Here is a 22,303-nt window from a genome sequence, read left to right as displayed (position 1 = left end):
CTGTGTTATTGCATTGCCGTATTTTTCGGACTATAAGGCGCACTTAAAATCCTTTCATTTTCTCAAAATTCAACAGTGCGCCTTATAACCCGGTGCGCCTAATGCAGTGTTTTTCAACTACCTTATTTTTCGGAGTATAAATCGCACCGGCCGAAAATGCATAATAAAGAAGGAAAAAAACATATATAAGTCGCACAGGAGTATAAGTCGCATTTTTTGCGGGAAATTTATTTGATAAAAGCCAACACCAAGAATAGACATTTGAAAGGCAATTTAAAATAAATAAAGAATAGTGAACAGGCTGAATAAGTGTACATTATATGAGGCATAAATAACCAACTGGTATGTTAACGTAACATATTATGGTAAGAGTCATTCAAATAACTATAACATATAGAACATGCTATACATTTACCAAACAATCTGTCACTCCTAATCGCTAAATCCCATGAAATCTTATACGTCTAGTCCAGGGGTCGGCAACCTTTACCAGTCAAAGAGCCATTTTGACCAGTTACGCAAATTATAGAAAACAATGGGAGCCGCAACTTTTTTTTGAAATTTTAAATGAATTAACACTGCACACAAAGTTTTTTTTTTGCTTTGTGCTATGTATAAACTAGGGGTCTCAGACACGCTGCCCACACCTTTATATGGAATTTGAAAGCTGGTGCGGCACGCGGGTTTTAAATGAATGGCGCTTGTCAGCGTCATGCGTGCCGTGATGGTACAGCATATAGCACCCACTACAACCAGCGTGCCTGATCAGCCACACGTTGTATGGGGTTTCCGCTTGCTCATGTAGGCGACAGCAAGGCATACTTGGTCAACAACCACAAAGGTTACACTGACGGTGGCGGTATAAAAAAAACTATAACACTCTTACTAATAATGCGCCACACTGTGAACCCACACCAAACAAGAATGACAAACACATTTCGGGAGAACATCTGCACAGTAACACAACATAAACACAACAGGACAAATACCCAGAATCCCATGCAGCCCTAACTCTTCCGGGATACATTATACACCCCCGCTTCCAAACCCCGCCCACCTCAACCGACGCACGGGGGGGGGGGGTTTGATGTGTGACGGAGCAGGGTTGGGGTGGGGACGGGGTTTGGTGGTAGCAGGGGTGTATAATGTAGCCCGGAAGAGTCAGGGCTGCATGGGATTCTGGGTGTTTGTTCTGTTGTGTTTATGTTGCGTTAAGGTGCAGATGTTCTCCCGAAATGTGTTTGTCATTCTTGTTTGGTTTTGGTTCAAAGTGTGGCGCATTATTAGTAAGAGTGTTAAAGTTGTTTTATATGGTCACCGTCAGTGTAACCTGTATGGCTGTTGACAAAGTATGCCTTGCTGTCACGTACGTGTGCAAGCAGAAGATGTATATTGTATAACAAGTGTTGGGCTGGCACGCTGTTAATACAGATTGTAGAGAGCGCCAAATGTTGCACCATCATGGCACGCCCTTATTATATCTGTAAGGGTGAAAATCGGTGAATATTAATCCCGGGAGTTTTCTGCGAAAGGCACTGAAATCCGGAAGTCTCACGGGAAAATTGGGGGGTTCAGCAAGTAAGCTGCCGAGCCGCATCAGAGTGATCAAAGAGCCGCATGCGGCTCCGGAGCCGCGGGTTGCCGACCCCTGGTCTAGTCTCTTACGTGAATAAGATAAATAATATTATTTGATATTTTACGGTAATGTGTTAATAATTTCACACATAAGTCGCTCCTGAGTACAAGTCGCACAAACTATGAAAAAAACTGCGACTTATAGTCCGAAAAATACAGTACCATGCTTTGAGATACAGTCTGGTGTGCAGTGGGAGATTATCTAATTTCACCTATTTGGGTTCAAACTAAAGATGTCCGATAATGGCTTTTTTGCTGATATTCCGATATTGTCCAACTCTTAATTACCGATTCCGATATATACAGTCGTGAAATTAACACATTTATTATGCCTATTTTTGTTGTGATGCCCCGCTGGATGCATTAAACAATGTAACAAGGTTTTCCAAAATAAATCAACTCAAGTTATGGTAAAAAAAATTGCCAACATGGCACTGCCATATTTATTATTGAAGTCACAAAGTGCTTTTTTTTTTTTAACATGTCTAAAAAACAGCAGCTTGGAATTTGTTACATGCTCTCCCTGAGAGAGCATGAGGAGGTTGAGGTGGGTGGGGTTGAGGTGGGGGTGTAGGGGGTAGCGGGAGGTGTATATTTTAGCGTCCCGGAAGAGTTAGTGCTGCAAGGGGTTCTGGGTATTTGTTCTGTTGTGTTTATGTTGTGTTACGGTGCGGATGTTCTCCCGAAATGTGTTTGTCATTCTTGTTTGGTGTGGGTTCACAGTGTGGCGCATGTTTGTAACAGTGTTAAAGTTGTTTATGCGGCCACCCTCAGTGTGACCTGTATGGCTGTTGAGCAAGTATGGATTGCATTCACTTGTGTGTGTGAAAAGTCGTAGATATTATGTGACTGGGCCGCCACACAAAGGCAGTGCCTTTAAGGTTTATTGGCGCTCTGTACTTCTCCCTACGTCCGTGTACACAGCGGCGTTTTAAAAAGTCATACATTTTACTTTTTGAAACCGATATCGATAATTTCCATTTTAAAGCATGTATCGTCCGATAATATCGGCAATCCAATATTATCGGACATCTCTAGTTAAAACAATTTTTTGTAAACCAGTAATTATAGTCTGCAAATGATGTGTTGTTGTTGTGTCGGTGCTGTCTAGAGCTCGGCAGAGTAACCGCGTAATACTCTTTTATATCAGTAGGTGGCAGCACGTAGCTAATTGCTTTGTAGATGTCGGAAACAGCGGGAGGCAGTTTGCAGATAAAAAGGTGTCTAGTGCTTTAACCAAAAATAAACAAAAGGTGAGTGGCCCTAAGAAAAGGCATTGAAGCTTAGGGAAGGCTATGCAGAATGAAACTAAAACCTAACTGGCTACAAAGTAAACAAACACAGAATGCTGGACGACAGCAAAGACTTACTGTGGAGCAAAGACGGCGTCCACAATGTACATCCGAACATGACATGACAATCAACAATGTCCCCACAAAAGAAGGATAAAAACAACTGAAATATTCTTGATTGCTAAAACAAAGTAGATGCGGGAAATATCGCTCAAAAGAAGACATGAAACTGCTACAGGAAAATACCAACAAAACAGGAAAAGCCACCAAAATAGGAGCACAAGACAAGAAGTAAAACACTACACACAGGAAAACGGCAAAAAACTCAAAATAAGTCACGGTGTGACGTGACAGGTGGTGGCAGTACATCTACTTTGAGACAAGAGCTATAGTGATGCATGCTTGGTTATGGTTTAAAGTCATATCCAACAATTGCGACAACGACTTTTTACTGTCAAATGAGTTTCGTTTTTTAATGATTTCTGCTGGTGGTGTGCCTCTGCATTTTTTCAAATGTGCCTTGGCTCAGAAAAGGTTAAAAAACACTGGCCTAATGTACGGAATATTTCTGGTTGTGCTTACCGACCTCAAAGCAAATTCATTTGGTGCTCCTCAGTTTCTGAAGGCAGCCATAAAGTGTCTTAAACATAGGTTTTTACAGCAAAATATATGCAATTAATAGTATAATAACCAATTATTATACTAAACAAAATATAAACGCAACCCTTTTGTTTTTGCTCCCATTTTTCATGAGTTGGGAGTCAAAACATCTAAAACGTTTACCATACCACACAAAAAGACCAAATCCTCTCAAAAGTTGTTTACAATTCTGTCTAAATCTGTGTTAGTGAGCATTCAGTGGCCTAGTGGTTAGAGTGTCCGCCCTGAGATCAGTAGGTTGTGAGTTCAAACCCCGGCCAAGTCATACCAAAGACTATAAAAATGGGAGCCATTACCTCCCTGCTTGGCACTCAGCATCAAGGGTTGGAATTGGGGGTTAAATCACCAAAAATGATAGTTTTTTACCTTCGTTTGTTGAGTTAGCACTGGATTGATACGTGGACATGACAAAGGAGATATGTGATACCTAAAAGAGTTTACATGTTGTGTTTTTTGTTCAAACCCTAAAAGACTGTGACTTAAAGTTTGATCCTGGCTTTGTAGATACACAGAGACCGAGTCTAAGCTCATTGTGGTTTTGAAGCTGCACCAATTTCCTCTGAATTGTCAACAAACTTGAAGTGTTTTGCCCTGAGGATTAGTTGTGATTTCTACATTTTCAGAATGTGCTTGTTCTATTTTTGGCCAAAGTAAAACAAAGAAAACAACCTGGAGTCGTCTTGATTTTTTTCAAAATCACAATCAGAATCAGACTAGTTTTTATTGCCATTGTTTGAGAACGGGTTCACCATCAACACCGGTGCCCCACAGGGTTGTGTGCTAAGCCCTGCGCTCTTCACCCTCTTCACACATGACTGCGTAGCCTCTTCAACATCCAATCTCACTGTCAAATATGCCGACGACACCACGGTGCTTGGGCTCATCAGTAATAATGATGAGACAGCATACAATGCAGAGGTCCAACAGCTGGCTTCATGGTGTGCTAACAATAACTTGGTTCTTAACACTAACAAAACCAAAGAACTAATTGTAGACTTCCGCAGGAAAGGGCAGAACAAACACCCTCCACTTTTAATTAATAACAATCTCGTAGAAAGGGTCAAGCATTTCAAATTCTTAGGGGTGAACATAACAGAAGATCTATGCTGGGACATTAACACTGCTTCTTTTTTTTGAGGAAACTAAAATGCGCAAACATTTCGCAGAAATCAATGGTCAACTTTTACAACTGTGCCATCAGCAGTGTCCTCACTTACGGATTTTTAGTGTGGTTTGCTAGCTGCACTAAAGCGAACCAACAGGCTCTTCAGCGAGTGGTTAAAGCGGCGGGGAAAATTACAAGGACGATACTCCCAGAGATGAGTGCCATGTACACAACTCGCTGCCTAAAGCGAGGACATAACATCCTGAAGGACAGATACCACCAAGCACATGGCCTCTTCAACCTGCTACCCTCTGGAAGGAGGTATAGATTGATTCGTGCCAGGACCACCAGAATGTCTCACAGTCTATATCCCCGGGCTGTGAGACTGCTAAATGACATTGCATTGCTGCAACATCAACGTAACACCAATCAGACATCTGACTGTTCCCACCCCCACGCCCCTCTATTCGCAATCTTCTTGACAATGTTAAAGGGGAACATTATCACCAGACCTATGTAAGCGTCAATATATACCTTGATGTTGCAGAAAAAAGACCATATATTTTTTTAACCGATTTCCGAACTCTAAATGGGTGAATTTTGGCGAATTAAATATTCGCTCTCGGAGCGATGACGTCACAACGTGACGTCGCATCGGGAAGCAATCCGCCATTTTCTCAAACACCGGGTCAAAACAGCTCTGTTATTTTCCGTTTTTTCGACTGTTGTTCCGTACCTTGGAGACATCATGCCTCGTCGGTGTGTTGTCGGAGGGTGTAACAACACGAACAGGGACGGATTCAAGTTGCACCAGTGGCCCAAAGATGCGAAAGTGGCAAGAAATTGGACGTTTGTTCCGCACACTTTACCGACGAAAGCTATGCTACGACAGAGATGGCAAGAATGTGTGGATATCCTGCGACACTCAAAGCAGATGCATTTCCAACGATAAAGTCAAAGAAATCTGCCGCCAGACCCCCATTGAATCTGCCGGAGTGTGTGAGCAATTCAGGGACAAAGGACCCCGGTAGCACGGCAAGCAATGGCGGCAGTTTGTTCCCGCAGACGAGCGAGCTAAACCTCCTGGATGTCTTGGCTCACATCGACCCTTATGCCACCGAAGATGATCAAGAGAAGAATATCGACGCTAGCTTCCCTGGCCTGCTGACATCAACTCCAAAACTGGACAGATCAGCTTTCAGGAAAAGAGCGCGGATGAGGGTATGTCTACAGAATATATTAATTGATGAAAATTGGGCTGTCTGCACTCTCAAAGTGCATGTTGTTGCCAAGTGTATTTCATATGCTGTAAACCTAGTTCATAGTTGTTAGTTTCCTTTAATGCCAAACAAACACATACCAATCGTTGGTTAGAAGGCGATCGCCAAATTCGTGCTCGCTTTCTCCCGTGTCGCTGGCTGTCGTGTCGTTTTCGTCGGTTTCGCTTGCATACGGTTCAAACCGATATGGCTCAATAGCTTCAGTTTCTTCTTCAATTTCGTTTTCGCTACCTGCCTCCACACTACAACCATCTGTTTCAATACATGCGTAATCTGTTGAATCGCTTAAGCCGCTGAAATCCGAGTCTGAATCCGAGCTATTGTCGCTATAGCTTGCTGTTCTTTCCGCCATGTTTGTTTGTGTTGGCTTCACTATGTGACGTCACAGGAAAATGGACGGGTGTATATAACGATGGTTAAAATCAGGCACTTTGAAGCTTTTTTTAGGGATATTGCGTGATGGGTAACATTTTGAAAAAAACTTCGAAAAATATAATAAGCCACTGGGAACTGATTTTTAATGGTTTTAACAATTCTGTTCAGTTCCCCTTTAAACAGTAAACTATGGTCAACCTGCACTTCAATGCAGTTTCTATGCTACTATACCAGGGGTCGGCAACCCGCGGCTCCGGAGCCGCATGCGGCTCTTTGATCACTCTGATGCGGCTCAGCTGCATACTTGCCGACCCTCCCGATTTTCCCGGGAGATTTCCGGATTCCAGTGCCTCTATTCTTCGATTTTCACCCTAACAATAATAATAAGGGCGTGCCATGATGGTACAACATTCAGCACCCTCTACAATCTGTACAAACAGCGTGCCAGCCCAGCCTTTCGTTGTATGCATTTTCTACTTGCACACGTAAGTGACAGCAATGCATACTTGGTCAACAGCCACACAGGTTACACTGACGGTGGCCATATAAAATAACTTTAACATTGTTACTAATAATGCGCCACACTTTGAACCAAAACCAAACAAGAATGACAAACACATTTCGGGAGAACATCTGCACCTTAACACAACATAAACACAACAGAACAAATACCCAGAATCCCATGCAGCCCTGACTCTTCCGGGCTACATTATACACCCCTGCTACCACCAAACCCCGCCCCCACCCCAACCCTGCTCCACCACACATCACCCCTCACCCCCTCCGTGCGTCGGTTGATGTGGGCGGGGTTTGGTAGCTGGGGTGTATAATGTAGCCTGGAAGAGTCAGGGCTGCATGGGATTCTGGGTATTTGTTCTGTTGTGTTACGGTGCGTATGTTCTCCCGAAATGTGTTTGTCATTCTTGTTTGGTGTGGGTTCACAGTGTGGCGCATTATTAGTAAGAGTGTTAACGTTTATTCCGCCACCGTCAGTGTAACCTGTGTGGTTGTTGACCAACTATGCCTTGCTGTCATTTACGTGAGCAAGCAGAAGTCCCATACCACGTGTAGCTGGGCGCTATATGCTGTACCATCACGGCACGTACGAGAGAAGAGATGCCCTGAATTTCGATTCCATGCTGGAAAAATTGGGAGGTTGATAAGTATGACGCTGTCAAGCGCCATTCATACAAAACTCGAAACCCTTGGTTTATACATAGCACAAAGCAAAAAAAACAACTTTGTATGCAGTGTCATTTCATTTTAAATTTCAAAATAATTTTGTGGCTACCATTGATTTCTTTGATTTGTGAAACTGGTCAAAATGGCTCTTTGACTGGTAAAGGTTGCCGACCCCTGGACTAGACAAAGCTCAAACAAAATCTCGTTGCTCATGTATGACTTAAGTGTTATTATGACAATGACAATAAAGGAATTGATTGATTGATTGATTGAGCACGCGGACACACAATTTACGCAAAAAAACAAACGAAACAGAGCGCACGAGAGCACCGAGGCAGTTCTCATGCCATGATTTTACCATTACGGCCCACTTGGGAATATATTTTCCTCCACGCGGTCCCTGAGCTAAAATGACTTTGAAACACCTGATCCAAACTAATTAATCTGTACTTCAATATATATCTTTTTCTTCCATATAGTTTACGGATAGTGTGGTTCTGTGAAAATAATCTATTTATCTGTGTCCCACTACTCTCACTGGCTCAGTAAGTTGGCTTTTTAAATGCAGTCGTCTCTAATGTCCCTTATTCCAATGCCACTATTTTTCTTGCTGTGTGTGTGTGTGTGTGTCTGTGTGTGTGTGTGTGTGTGTGTGTGTGTGTGTGTGTGTGTGTGTGTGTGTGTGTGTGTGCGTGTGTGTGTGTGTGTGTGTGTGTGTGTGTGTTGTCTCCCCATCTCTCATCAGATCAACTCAGCTCAGAATTGTAAGCAGATGGAGTTAGCGCTATAGGTGTGTGTGTGTGCACGTGTGTGTGTGTGTGTGTGTTTGTCAGATTGCTTTTTGATGGTAAGAGTCAGCAGTTCAAACTTTTTTGCTCTCAGCAAACAAAGAAATGCCGCGCACACATGCATTCATTCATACCGTATCTGAAAAAAAAGGTGTGTCTGCTTTTTTTCCCTTATATTCCAAAAGGCAGATGGTGAGAACAATAAAAGGCTTTGTGTTGTTTAACACCTTAGAGGGATACTGCAATAAGCACAGACACAAATGATATCAGAAATCCAAATATATCCTCCTCAAATATTTGATGTGCTCAGTCCTTTTATTTGATGTGTGATAAGTACCGTATTTTCCGGACCATAGGGCGTACCGGAATATATGTGGTCTACATAACATGTAATGGTGGTTCTTTGGTCAAAATGTTGCATAGATGATGTTTTACACATTATCTTTCTGACAGTCGCTTCAGTATGCGGCGGTCTTATTTACGTGGCTCACCTTCGACAGCGTCTTCTCCCCGTCATCTTTGTTGTAGCGGTGTAGCGTGCAAGGACGGGAGTGGAAGAAGTGTCAAAAGATGGCGCTAACTGTTTTAATGACATTCAGACTTTACTTCAACCAATAACGGAGCAGCATCTCCTCATCCGTGGCTCACTAGTGCAACAACAACGCCCGGAAATTTGTCCCGGGAAAAAGCGTCCGACCGGAACTCTCTAATAACTAAAGTTCTTTGGGTGATTAAAGTAAACTCACCACACCGGTTTGTTTTAGCACTTTCATGGTGAGTTCCCTGACAGATATAAGTAAGAACTTTACACTACTTTATATTAGAAATGATATAGATAGAGAAAAAGAAGAAGCTTATCGACTACGGCGTCAACACGGACTACAAAGGCGGACACGCGCAATTTTTCCGGATTCATGCAGATCCCAAATACAGATCAGCAGGTACTAGAAGGTAACAAATGTTGTTTTTGCATAATAATAAACAAAACGCCAGATAATTAGAGATATCTGATAATATTGGACTGCCGATATTATCGGCCGATAAATGCTTTGAAATGTAATATCGGAAATTATCGGTATCAGTTTCAAAATGATCGGTATCGGTTTCAAAAAGTAAAATGTATGACTTTTTAAAACGCCGCTGTGTACACGGACGTAGGGAGAAGTACAGAGCGCCAATAAACCTTAAAGGCACTGCCAGTCACATAATATCTACGGCTTTTCACGCACATACAAGTGAATGCCCTGCATACTTGGTCAACAGCCATACAGGTCACACCGAGGGTGGCCGTATAAACAACTTTAACACTGTTACAAATATACGCCACACTGTGAACCCGCACAGAACAAGAATGACAAACACATTTCGGGAGAACATCCGCACCGTAACACAACATAAACACAACGGAACAAATACCCAGAATCCCTTGCAGCACTAACTCTTCCGGGACGCTACAATATGCACCCGTTGATATCGGAATCGGTAATTAAGAGTTGGACAATATCGGAATATCAGATATCGGCAAAAAAAGCCATTTTCGGACATCTATACAGATAATATGTCTTACCTTATACACACACCATAATAATACCTATGTTGAAGCACAGTACAATCCATCAAGCAAGTTTGATTTTGATAGATTTTTGAGTGCTCTGTGTAATGTTCTATATTTTCAATGGAACATTTTGGTGTTGTTTACTTGAGTCATATTGCAGTCTACACGTATCTCTTATGTGTGACTGCCATCATAGTGCAGTCTACGCGTATCTCTTATGTTTGACCGCCGTCTACCGGTCACACTTATCATTTCACCATGTACCAAATAAAATAGCTTCGAGGTCGGTAATCACAACCAAAATGATTCCGTACGTTAGGCGCACCGGGTTATAAGGCGCACTGTCGAGTTTTGAGAAAATGACAGGATTTTAAGTGCGCCTTATAGTCCGAAAAATATATTTACTTTGCATGAAATATGCTTTGTTTATTGAGATGAATAGGGTACGTTTTACATATGGAAACGTTTATAGTGCATGTTTAAAGTAAATAATGAGTCACACTTACTGTACATTCACTGCTTTGGCTTTCTATTAATTAGGGATTTAACGATTAACTGATTATTGATAACTGCGGTAAAACTCCCAACAATTAGTGTTACCGTTTTAAATTAAAATGATTGAGAACAGTCTGTCTATCTGTGTTGGCCCTGTGATGAGGTGGCGACTTGTCCAGGGTGTACCCCGCCTTCCGCCCGAATGCAGCTGAGATAGGCTCCAGCACCCCCCGCGACCCCAAAAGGGACAAGCGGTAGAAAATGGATGGATGGATGGATGGAAAACCCATGATTGATAACTGCATGTTGATAAACTCACGGACAGACTGCCGCCAGCTCGGTCGCTTAAATGCTAACATGAAAACAAGAGACATTAACATTTTGGTGTTGTTTACTTGAGTCATATTGCAGTCCAGGTAGGTAGTTTTCAGCACAAACCCGTTCAAGATTAGACAAACAAACAGTGTACAGGGTTACAGAATAAGGCGCCCCGTAAAAGATGGGAAAAAGGTCAACACTGGGGAAGAATGAGTAAAAAAATACAATCTAGACTGGGCTCCTAAGGGGGCCCAGTCTGGAGTGGGGAAAAAACTTCCATAGCAAAGCACGTATACATATTACAACATACATCTCGAGACTTGCAACAGAGGGGAGGGAGTGAGGGGCTACGATGGAGGGGTGCAGCTCTTCAGGTGCTGCCCAGCCGTCCATCACTCCTAAGAGATTCGTGTCAAGGCCGTTTTGGATGGTGGGTGGGGTATGTGTGTGTGGCGTATATTTTTTGTGGATGCATGTGTGTGTGTAAGCCTGCCGCGTGTCCCTGTTCTGCGGCCTTGGTGTTCTTGCCAGTCAGTCCAAAGTCGTCAACGACAACAGGTGTGTGTCCATGAGAGACAAGAAGGGAGTTTGTTGTGTCTTCGCCGCACTGTCCTTCGGGAGAGTCTCGAATAGAATATATCTTTATTGTCATTGTACAACGAAATTGTAAACAAAAACTAATTTAGTGCAAATTCATAATAACACATAAAAACATAAGAACATAGATAAATAGATAAAAATACATAAAATTACCAAGCACACAGCTCACATGCACAGTCATTATTAGACTTAGACTTCCTTTTTATTGTCATTCAAATTTGAACTTTACAGTACAGATAAGAACGAAATTTTGTTACATAAGCTCATGGTAGTGCAGGATAAAAAAGCAATAAGGTGCATATATAAATAAATAGATTACTGTACAGATAAATATATTGCACTTTTTCACATGCATCCACGTTTATGGATGTACCGTATTTTTCGGAGTATAAGTCGCACCGGAGTATAAGTCGCACCTGCTGAAAATGCATAATAAAGAAGGAAAAAATCATATATAAGTCGCATTTTTGGGGGAAATGTATTTGATAAAAGCCAACACCAAGAATAGACATTTGAAAGGCAATTTAAAATAAATAAAGAATAGTGAACAACAGGCTGAATAAGTGTACGTTATATGAGGCATAAATAACCAACTGGTATGTTAACGTAACATATTATGGTAAGAGTCATTCAAATAACTATAACATATAGAACATGCTATACGTTTACCAAACAATCTGTCACTCCTAATCGCTAAATCCCATGAAATCTTATACGTCTAGTCTCTAACGTGAATGAGCTAAATAATATTGTTTGATATTTTACGCTAATGTGTTAATAATTTCACACGTAAGTCGTTCCTGAGTATAAGTCGCACCCCCGGCCAAACTATGAAAAAAACTGCGACTTATAGTCCGAAAAATATGGTATGTTATATTGTCTTTTTTATTCCAGCGAGTTAATCCATTTTGGGGGGAGTTGAGGGGATAATTTAATTATGATGCGTTCGAGCATACTTGCCAACCCTCCCGGGAGACTCCCGAAATTCAGCGCCTCTCCCGAAAACCTCCCGGGACAAATTTTCTCCCGAAAATCTCCCGAAATTCAGGCGGACTCATGCTTTCCCACAATATAAACAGCGTACCTGCCCAATCACGTTATAACTGTAGAATGATGGAGGACAAGTTCTTGGTTTCTTATGTGGGTTTATTGTTAGGCAGTTTCATTAACGTCCTCCCAGCGCGGTAACAACACACAACAACAGCAGTCACGTTTTCGTCTACCGTAAAGCAGTTCGTCTGCCGTAAACAGCAATGTTGTGACACTCTTAAACAGGACAATACTGCCATCTAGTGCATTTGATGAAAGCACTTTTGTGCGTGCCACACAGCAATGCATCATCAGAGAGGGTGTTCAGCATGGTTAGAAAAATAGTGACAGAGAATAGAACAAGGATGGACAATTCAACCCTTAACTCAACAATGAGTAGATGAGTGTTATGTGTGTGTATATGTGTAAATAAATGAACACTGAAATTCAAGTATTTATTTTATATATATATATATATATATATATATATATATATATATATATATATATATATATATATATATATATATATATATATATAAAATAAAAGAAATATATATTTATAGCTAGAATTCACTGAAAGTCAAGTATTTCTTGTATATAAATATATATATATATATATATATATATATATATATATATATATATGTATATATGTGTGTGTATATATATATATATATATATATATATATATATATATATATATATATATATATGAAATACTTGACTTGGTGAATTCTAGCTGTAAATATACTCCTCCCCTCTTAACCACGCCCCCAACCACGCCCCGCCCCCTACCACGCACCTCCCGAAATCGGCGGTCTCAAGGTTGGCAAGTATGCATTCGAGAGTCTTACGGCCTGAGGGAAGAAGCTGTTACAGAACCTGGAGGTTCTGCTTCGGAGGCTGCGGAAGCTCTTTCTAGACTCCAGCAGTGAAAACAGTCCTTGGTGGGGGTGAGAGGAGTCTTTGCAGATTTTCTAAGCCCTGGTCAGGCAGCGGCTTTTTGCGATCTCCTGGACAGGAGGCAGAGGAGTCTTGTATTGTCTTGTGTTCAGGGACACTATTGCTCTCGGGTAAAAAGTGTTCTTAAATTGGTTTGTCCGACATTTTATTGTCCTGTGTCAGTTCAAAAAGTTTATGCCCAGGGTGAGATGGGTCCCTTATGATGTTTTGGGTCTTTTTGAAACCAGGGATATATAATGTTTTGTATGCGAGTGAAAATAAATGTGCTTTCCACTCTAAAGTGTCAATGACTGGTCCTCAAATTCATCCTGCGGGGCAGACAGTCCGATGTCATCCATATCTCTTATGTGTGACTGCCATCATATTGCAGTCTATACCTATCTCTTATGTGTGACTGCCATCTACTAGTCACACTTATCATTTCACCATGTACCAAATAAAATAGCTCTGAGGTCGGTAAGCACAACCAAAATGAATCCGTTTTAATTTTAATTATTCCGCTAAAAGGCACACTGTCGATTTTTGAGAAAATGAAAGGATTTCAAGTGCGCCTTATAGTCCGAAAAATACGGTATATGCAGCGCTAAGATGTCGAGGCTCTTCACTTGTACATCTTCTGCACAACTTTAATTACAAAGCCTCTTTAGCATAAACTATCACCTTAATTAGAAAGGCACTTGGTAATGAGATGCACCTCCATCAGATCTTAATGAGCTCTTCAATGGCCCATGATACATCACCTTGTTCCGTCAAAATGGGTCCACCGGTTCCGTAGTTGCAAACAAAATGCGAGCGTTAAATAGGATAAGGATGATTTGCAGATTTACTTGGAGATAATTGGATCAGGCCGTTGTGAGCACTTGATAACAACAACAACAAAAAAGACATTGGGTTGATAAACAGTATGCTTTCCAGTGTAGCCTCTTTTCCATTACTGAGACTTAATGTTCCGTCGCCTGAGATTTTGTAGGGCAAAGGTTGATCGATTGTGCTTTTGCTTTAGCCGTAATATTTTACAAACCAGAAACGATCCATTGTGCTTTCAAAAATGAGAAGGTGGCTGGAGGCCTGCCCGGGTAGTCCTTTTTGTGTAGATTTGTACGAAACTTTTCGGGATAAAGTTGAAATATTTGGGGATTCTAAAAAAACAAAATCTGGCTGTAATCTGACATACTGTATGAAACAAAACATAATCAATGTTACGTGGGGGTTGCAGCTTACTGCGAGGTTTGTTCTCCCAGGATGCAAACGGACGACTCTGGACAGGACTTGCAGGTAGGAACATGATTTTAATCGTAAATTAAAGGGGAACATTATCACCAGACCTATGTAAGCGTCAATATATACCTTGATGTTGCAGAAAAAAGACCATATATTTTTTTAACCGATTTCCGAACTCTAAATGGGTGAATTTTGGCGAATTAAACGCCTTTCTAATATTCGCTCTCGGAGCGATGACGTCACATCGGGAAGCAATCCGCCATTTTCTCAAACACCGAGTCAAATCAGCTCTGTTATTTTCCGTTTTTTCGACTGTTTTCCGTACCTTGGAGACATCATACCTCGTCGGTGTGTTGTCGGAGGGTATAACAACACGAACAGGGACGGATTCAAGTTGCACCAGTGGCCCAAAGATGCGAAAGTGGCAAGAAATTGGACGTTTGTTCTGCACACTTTACCGACGAAAGCTATGCTACGACAGAGATGGCAAGAATGTGTGGATATCCTGCGACACTCAAAGCAGATGCATTTCCAACGATAAAGTCAAAGAAATCTGCCGCCAGACCCCCATTGAATCTGCCGGAGTGTGTGAGCAATTCAGGGACAAAGGACCTCGGTAGCACGGCAAGCAATGGCGGCAGTTTGTTCCCGCAGATGAGCGAGCTAAACCCCCTATCGACCCTAGCTTCCCTGGCCTGCTGACATCAACTCCAAAACTGGACAGATCAGCTTTCAGGAAAAGAGCGCGGATGAGGGTATGTCTACAGAATATATTAATTGATGAAAATTGGGCTGTCTGCACTCTCAAAGTGCATGTTGTTGCCAAATGTATTTCATATGCTGTAAACCTAGTTCATAGTTGTTAGTTTCCTTTAATGCCAAACAAACACATACCAATCGTTGGTTAGAAGGCGATCGCCAAATTCGTCCTCGCTTTCTCCCGTGTCGCTGGCTGTCGTGTCGTTTTCGTCGGTTTCGCTTGCATACGGTTCAAACCGATATGGTTCAATAGCTTCAGTTTCTTCTTCAATTTCGTTTTCGCTACCTGCCTCCACACTACAACCATCCGTTTCAATACATTCGTAATCTGTTGAATTGCTTAAGCCGCTGAAATCCGAGTCTGAATCCGAGGTAATGTCGCTATAGCTTGCTGTTCTTTCCGCCATGTTTGTTTGTGTTGGCATCACTATGTGACGTCACAGGAAAATGGACGGGTGTTTATAACGATGGTTAAAATCAGGCACTTTGAAACTTTTTTTAGGGATATAGCGTGATCGGTAACATTTTGAAAAAAACTTCGAAAAATATAATAAGCCACTGGGAACTGATTTTTAATGGTTTTAACCATTCTGAAATTGTGATAATGTTCCCCTTTAACACTCAAAGAGTAGGAAACAAACCGACGGAACAAGGTGCCGATCGCACCTGAAGCTAAGGCTACTACTTAGCACAGACTAGAGATCACTAGCAGGGGTTAGGAGACAAGCAAAACTTACGTAACAGTAGCGTGAAGCGAACAAAGAAGCAAGACCGACTGACTGGCAAAGGCAGGCTTAAATAATGTCTCTTGATTACAAACAGGTGCGCGCATACTTGCCAACCTTGAGACCTCCGATTTCGGGAGGTGGGGGGCGGGGGGCGTGGTCGGGGTGGGGCGGGGGCGTGGTTGGGGGCGTGGCTAAGAGGGGAGGAGTATATTTACAGCTAGAATTCACCAAGTCAAGTATTTCATATATATATATATATATATATATATATATATATATATAAGAAATACTTGACTTTCAGTGAATTCTAGCTATATATATATTTATTTTTCATATATATATATATATATATATATATATATATATAAATAAATAAAAGAAATACTTGGAATTCAGTGTTCATTTATTTACACATATACACACACATAACACTCATCTACTCATTGTTGAGTTAAGGGTTGAATTGTCCATCCTTGTTCTATTCTCTGTCACTATTTTTCTAACCATGCTGAACACCCTTTCGCAGGTACCCAGAAAGGTTTCGAGTACCACCAAAACAACAGAATCTCTGAAGACAGTATACAAATCTGTGTTAAAGGTGTACAAATACTGTTTGTATAATAAGCATGTTATTGTTTACAAATGAGGGTTAAGAGTTCAGTACTAAAAAAAAAAAAAAAAAAAAGAATGGGGCTTAAGTACAGTTTTTTAATTGAGCTGCTGCATTTTTTGGTTGGGTTGTTTATTTATTTTGAGTAACTCCTACATTTCTAAAAGGGGAGGAATGTAATAGAGTGATCTATGTTTGTCTGTTGCCATCTCCTGGTGAATGTTGGCTATAGTGTACTAAAAAGTAGGGTTACTTTTTGGTTGGCCAACGATTTACGGGGTGTTGCGCACCTGACGTCAAGTGTGTGAGTCTGTTCTGAAGTCTACTCAATATATTACAACAACATTGCTGTTTACGGCAGACGAACTAGTAGAATAAAACATGACTGCTGTTGTTGTGTGTTGTTATCGCGCTGGGAGGACGTTAATGAAACTGCCTAACAATAAACCCACATAAGAAACCAAGAACTCGCCCTCGATCATTCTACAGTTATAACGTGTTTGGGCAGGCACGCTGTTTATATTGTGGGAAAGCGGACGTGAATACAGGCTGTTGACACGTCACTCAGGTCCGCATGGAGCTGGAGGGGGCGTGGCTTCTAGCTCCGCCTGAATTTCGGGAGATTTTCGGGAGAAAATTTGTCCCGGGTGGTTTTCGGGAGAGGCGCTGAATTTCGGGAGTCTCCCGGAAAATCCGGGAGGGTTGGCAAGTATGGGTGCGCGTCCTGAACACAAGAGGCAGGTGAAACTAACACGTAGCCATGGTAACAAACATAAACAGGAACTCAAGGAGTCCAAAACTAACAGAAAACACAAGTGACTCGACAAACTTAAAACAGACTACGGGTAGCGGATCATAACAATCAATGTGTTGTCACTTCAACACCAATGAGCTTAAATTGCCTATTTTATCAGAATTTTTTGTTGATGAAAGGAGTAGTTAACGTTTATAACTCATATCATTAATATTGTATAAAGCAGTTTGACGAAGAGAGAGACCGTGATGCCAAATGCTGATGTCAGATTGTTGCATTTAGGTCTCACTCGTTAAAAATAACAATTTTACGCTCATAAAAAACGGGTTTTTTTCCCCATATTTGCTTCTCAGAGTGGCCCTACTGTTACTTGGTGTCATTTTCATCAGCAATATTTGACAGTAACATTATGTTTAACTATCTTCTACTAGTGGTGTGCCATCAGGGCATAACATAACCAGAAATCATGATCATAATTAAAGATAAACTTTCCCTAAATATCTAAAAGTATCCATATTCTCTTTATGTCATATTATGCTCCTTCCAGTGCTGTTGTTTTTAGGTTCGAGTTGTTATCCAATCAGAATTCAGCTAGTTTATGTTGCCATGCCACACTGTAATGATACCAAGTACAGGAGCGTATCTAGTCGATACTCCTTTGATTACATCTAGGGATGTCCGATAATATCGGACTGACGATATTATCGGCCGATAAATGCTTTAAAATGTAATATCGGAAATTATCGGTATCGGTTTCGAAATTATCGGTATCGGTTTCAAAAAGTAAAGTGTATGACTTTTTAAAACGCCGCTGTGTACACGGCCCTAGGGAGAAGTACAGAGCGCCAATAAACCGTAAAGGTACTTCTTTTGCGTCACACAATATATGCGGCTTTTCACACACACACAAGTGAATGCAACCTTACTTGGTCAACAGCCATACAGGTCACACTGAGGGTGGCCGTATAAACAACTTTAACACTGTTACAAATATGCGCCACACTGTGAACCCACACCAAACAAGAATGACAAACACATTTCGGGAGAACATCCGCACCGTAACACAACATAAAAACAACAGAACAAATACCCAGAAGCCCTTTCAGCACTAACTCTTCCGGGACGCTAAAATATACACCCCCCGCAAAATATCAATGTAATCTTAGTAGTATCGACTAGATACGCTCTTGTACTTGGTATTATTACAGTGGATGTTAAATGTAGATCCACCCATGGTGTTTGTTTACATTGTGACGCTGGTGAGCTACGGTGTGTAGTGAAGCATGGTTAGCTATTCCTCGTCCTGCAGGGATGATACTTGTAAGAAACTCACTTGATTTGTCGCCATGGAGACGAGGATTAGTGATTTAGAAGTAGCTAAAACACTGCCGACTGTGGATGGATGTTAGCCGCTAGCTCACTAGCCATGTTTTAAAGCACCTCTTTCTGAGGGTGTTACAGTGTTATAACTTCACATTTATCATTAGTTTTTAGGCCAAAATGTGTCCGTTTTCCCTTTTCTGTCTACACACTGTGTCTGCTTGTAAGTACTCAGTGATAGTGCGCTGCCAAACATGCTCCTCTGCTCGTAAAACCAGCAATGTCACGACGTGACGACGCGCCGTCCATACTTGCCAACCCTCACGATTTTCCCGGGAGACTGCCGAATTTCAGTGCCCCTCCTGAAAATCTCCCAGGGCGACCATTCTCCCGAATTTCTCCCGAATTTCTCCCGATTTCCACCCGGACAACAATATTGGGGCGCGTGCCTTAAAGGCACTGCCTTTACCGTCCTATATATATATATATGCGGCTTCTACACACACACAAGTGAATTCAATGCATAATTGGTCAACAGCCATACAGGTCACACTGAGGGTGGCCGTATAAACAACTTTAACACTGTTACTAATATGCGCCACACTGTGAACCCACACCAAACAAGACTGACAAACACATTTCGGGAGAACATCCGCACCGTAACACAACATAAACACAACAGAACAAATACCCAGAATCCCTTGCAGCACTAACTCTTCCGGGACGCTATAATATACACCCCCCGCAACCACAAACCCTGCCCACCTCAACCTCCTCATGCTCTCTCAGGGAGAGCATGTCCCAAATTCCAAGCTGCTGTTTTTGAGGCATGTTAAAAAAAAATAATGCACTTTGTGACTTCAATAATAAATATGTCAGTGCCATGTTGGCATTTTTTTTCCATAACTTGAGTTGATTTATTTTGGAAAACCTTGTTACATTGTTTAATGCATCCAGCGGGGCATCACAACAAAATTAGGCATAATAATGTGTTAATCGATATCGGTTGATATCGGAATCGGTAATTAAGAGTTGGACAATATCGGAATATTGGATATCGGCAAAAAAAGCCATTATCGGACATCTCCACTCACAGTATATACTTACAGCATACATATAAAACCAGCCATACAGGTCACACTGAGGGTAGCCGTATAAACAACTTTAACACTGTTACAAATATGTGCCACACTGTGAACCCACACCAAACAAGACTGACAAACACATTTCGGGAGAACATCAGCACCGTAACACAACATAAACACAACAGAACAAATACCCAGAATCCCTTGCAGCACTAACTCTTCCGGGACGCTACAATATACACGCCCCCCCCCCCCCAACCCCGCCCACCTCAACCTCCTCATGGTCTCTCAGGGAGAGCATGTCCCAAATTCCAAGCTGCTGTTTTTGAGGCATGTTAAAAAAAAAGAATGCACATTGTGACTTCAATAATAAATATGGCAGTGCCGTGTTGGCATTTTTTTCCATAACTTGAGTTGATTTATTTTGGAAAACCTTGTTACGGGGCATCAAAACAAAATTAGGCATAATGTGTTAATCGATATCGGTTGATTTCGGAATCGGTAATTAAGAGTTGGACAATATCGGAATATTGGATATCGGCAAAAAAGCCATTATCGGACATCTCTACACACAGTATATACTTACAGCATACATATAAAACCTTGATGAAGTTTTTTGAAGCCTTTTAGAGGGCTTTATAGGTGAAATAGATTAAATCCCTGTTTACTGCATTGTTAGCTGACTCTTGCTAGTGTCTATTTACTATTTAGAATGGATAAAAAAAGAGAAAAACGTGTGCTTCTCTCACACAGGGATTGTGAATGATAGGCAAAAAAAAAGGTGCAGTTCCCCTTTAATGCACGGTTGATACAAATATATTTTTCTGACTCAAAGAGGGAAAACTCCTTGTTGTATGTCCTGGAAAAAAAAACCGAGTGTTTTTGTGATGTGGATTACCGACTTATTACAGTTTTTATGCACTCTGCAAATTGAGGCTGTGGGGGGCCTCCAAAACGTCTCAGCCCCGGGGACTTGCATTCGATGAAGGCGGCCGTGATGAAACCCATAAACCAAAAAACCATTCCTGGGAGTGAGAAAAAAGATCCCCGGCCTCATCTGCCAAGAGCTTCACTCTCCAACAATAGAAAGTATTTCCAACTCAAAGAGATCAGATTGTCAGGAGCTGCAAAATATTTTATTTTTACATTTCCAGAGCAGCTCAGAACTCATTGTTTTCCCGTAACTACTCTCCACAGTGTAGCTCGGTTGGTAGAGTGGCCGTGCCAGCAGCTTCAGGGTTCCAGGTTCGATCCCCGCTTCTGCCATCCTAGTCACTGCCGTTGTGTCCTTGGGCAAGACACTGTACCCACCTGCTCCCAGTGCCACCCACACTGGTTTAAATGTAACTTAGATATTGGGTTTCACTATGTAAAGCGCTTTGAGTCACTAGAGAAAAGCGTTTTATGAGATATCTCTTAAGCAAATTCAAGTTTTTCTACTACAAACCCCGTTTCCATATGAGTGGGGAAATTGTGTTAGATGTAAATATAAACGGAATACAATGATTTGCAAATCATTTCAACCCATATTCAGTTGAATATGCCACAAAGACAACATATTTGATGTTCAAACTCATAAACTTTTTTTTTGCAAATAATTAACATAGAATTTCATGGCTGCAACACGTGCGAAAGTAGTTGGGAAAGGGCATGTTCACCACTGTGTTACATGGCCTTTCCTTTTAACAACATTCAGTAAACGTTTGGGAACTGAGGAGACACATTTTTGAAGCTTCTCAAGTGGAATTCTTTCCCATTCTTGCTTGATGTACAGCTTAAGTTGTTCAACAGTCCGGGGGTCTCCGTTGTGGTATTTTAGGCTTCATAATGCGCCACACATTTTCAATGGGAGACAGGTCTGGACTACAGACAGGCCAGTCTAGTATCCGCACTCTTTTACTATGAAACCACATTGATGTAACACGTGGCTTGGCATTGTCTTGCTGAAATAAGCAGGGGCGTCCATGGTAACGTTGCTTGGATGGCAACATATGTTGCTCCAAAACCTGTATATACCTTTCAGCATTAATGGTTCCTTCACAGATGTGTAAGTTACCCATGTCTTGGGCACTAATACACCCCCATACCATCACAGATGCTGGCTTTTACACTTTGCGCCTATAACAATCCGGATGGTTCTTTTCCTCTTTGGTCCGGAGGACACGACGTCCACAGTTTCCAAAAACAATTTGAAATGTGGACTCGTCAGACCACAGAACACTTTTCCACTTTGTATCAGTCCATCTTAGATGAGCTCAGGCCCAGCAAAGCCGACGGTGTTTCTGGGTGTTGTTGATAAAAGGTTTTCGCCTTGCATAGTAGAGTTTTAACTTGCTCTTACAGATGTAGCGACCAACTGTAGTTACTGACAGTGGGTTTCTAAAGTGTTCCTGAGCCCATGTGGTGATATCCTTTACACACTGATGTCGCTTGTTGATGCAGTACAGCCTGAGGGATTGAAGGTCACGGGCTTAGCTGCTTACGTGCAGTGATTTCTCCAGATTCTCTGAACCCTTTGATGATATTACGGACCGTAGATGGTGAAA

At 41.6% G+C, this 22,303-nt stretch overlaps 1 protein-coding gene across 3 annotated transcripts in view; it reads left to right on the top strand.

Moving 5' to 3' along the window:
- spock1 (SPARC (osteonectin), cwcv and kazal like domains proteoglycan 1) overlaps positions 1-22,303 on the top strand; it is a 314,102-nt gene that overhangs the window by 240,966 nt on the left and 50,833 nt on the right. The window lies entirely within an intron of this gene.

Source organism: Nerophis lumbriciformis, linkage group LG36, assembly GCF_033978685.3.
Source record: "Nerophis lumbriciformis linkage group LG36, RoL_Nlum_v2.1, whole genome shotgun sequence".
NCBI classification, from domain to species: domain Eukaryota; kingdom Metazoa; phylum Chordata; class Actinopteri; order Syngnathiformes; family Syngnathidae; genus Nerophis; species Nerophis lumbriciformis.
Note: the sequence above shows the minus strand (reverse complement) of the source record. Positions and strands in the feature narration are given on the sequence as shown.